This window comes from Colobus angolensis, unplaced genomic scaffold (genome assembly GCF_000951035.1).
Source record: "Colobus angolensis palliatus isolate OR3802 unplaced genomic scaffold, Cang.pa_1.0 Scaffold466, whole genome shotgun sequence".
Taxonomy (NCBI): domain Eukaryota; kingdom Metazoa; phylum Chordata; class Mammalia; order Primates; family Cercopithecidae; genus Colobus; species Colobus angolensis.
This window is the reverse complement of record NW_012118110.1, coordinates 362,312-364,310: the sequence shown is the minus strand read 5'-3', so window position 1 is coordinate 364,310 and position 1,999 is coordinate 362,312.

The window sequence follows — 1,999 nt, the reverse complement described above, 5'->3', positions numbered from 1 at the left end:
CGCCTGGCCAAATTTTTTTTTTTTTTTTTGTATTTTTAGAAGAGATGAGGTTTTACCATATTGGTCAGGCTGGTCTCGAACTCCTGACCTTGTGATCCACCCGCCTCAGCCTCATAAAGTGTTGGGATTACAGGCGTGAGCCACCGCACCCGGCCAATAATTTCATTCTTCTTATGGCTGAATGATATTCCATTGTGTATATGCACCACACTTTCTTTATTCATTCACCTATTGAAGGATACTTAGGTCAATTTTATATCTTTGCTATTGTGAATAATGCTGCGATAAACATACAAGTGCAGGTATCCCTTTGATGCACTAATTTCTTTTTGTTTGGGTAGATACCCATAGAGGGATTGCTGGATCAAAAGACAATATGGTTCTATTTTCAGTTTTTGAGAGATCTTCACACTGTTTTCCACAGAGGCTGTACTGATTTACATTCCTACCAACAGCATATAAAGAGTTCCCTTTTCTCTGCAGCCTTACCAACAGCTGTTATTTTTTGTCCGTTTAATAATAGCCATTCTGACTGGTGTGAGATGATATCTCATTGTGGTTTTAATGGGCATTTTGTTGATGATGAGTGGTGCTGAGCGTTTTTTAGGACTTTACTTTTTAAAGCAGTTTTAGGTTCACGGGAAAATTGAGCAGAAAGTCCAGCGAGTTCCCACACACCCCCTGCCCCCACTGCATGCGCAGCCTTCCCCACTGTCAATATCCCCCACCACAGTGCTTCATTGGTCACAATCCATCGGACTGCACTGCACACTCTAATCGCCTGAAGTCCACTATTTACAGGAGGGTTTTTACATTAGTGTCTACTCTTGGTGATAGACGTACTATGGGTTTGGACAAATGTCTGGGAGAAGTTCACTTCTATTCCTAGTTTGCTAGGAGTTTTTTTGTTTTGTTTTAATCAGAAATGAATGTTGGATTTTGTCAAATGCTTTTTCTGGTTTATTTTTTAATAGTTGAATCTTTCCCTCACAAATCAATAAATTCGGCTTCTGGGATAAATGTCACAGCCTCTAGGATTGTGATTAACGTGAACTCCTCTTGAGAGAGAGACTCACCCTGATCTCTGGGTGCTCATGAAATCAGGTTCACGGAAGTGCCAGGCCAAGTTCTGCATCCCAACCGAGGTGGTTTCTCTAGAGCAGGCGTCCCGTTGTCAAGCCTTAGGGAGGAAATGGGCTGCAGCTTCTCAGGGTGACCCCTTCGCTGTCATGGCGCAGCGCCGTGGGCTGACCTCCCAGTGTGTCTCAGGGCTTCCCATTTGGTTCTACTGATGTATCTGCCTATGTCTGCACTGAGATCACACACATAGTTTTAGTTCTTTTGCCGGTGGGTTTTGCTTCTTCCTTCCTTTGAAGAAGGCTGGCAGCCTCTAAGAGCTTCCTCCCCAAGAGGCGTGGCGTGTAGGCATGTGTGTGCCGTGTGGTTGACCTCGGGCAAGATCCCAACCACATCCCCAAGAGGCAGAGGAGATGGCTTTGGGCCCCCTGCACAGGGCAGGGCGTTCACTTCCTCTTGAGTTGGGGGAAGATATCAGCTCAGCAATTCTCACCATAGTGGGCAGAAAAAGGGAAATATTAGTTTCCCAGTGTTAGCAATTATGCAGAAGCCAGAAATCAGTCCTCCTGATTACAGACTCCTCTAAGGAGGAACTGAGGGCTGCAGGGGCTGCACAGAAAGAATAGCCTTGGGAATAAAATCATGAGATAGGTCTGTCTTCATAATAAATCAGAAAAACCAACACTTTATTTTTATTTATTTATTTTTGAGACATAATTTCCCTTTCGTCGCCCAGACTGAAGTGCAATGGCATGGTCTCGGCTCCTGCAACCTCTGCCTCCTGGGTTCAAGCGATTCTCCTGCCTCAGCCTCCTAAGTAACTGGGATTACAGGCGCCTGCCACCACGCCTAGCTAATGTTTGTATTTTTAGTAGAGATGGGGGCTCACCATGTTGGCCAGGCTGATCTTGAACTCCTGACC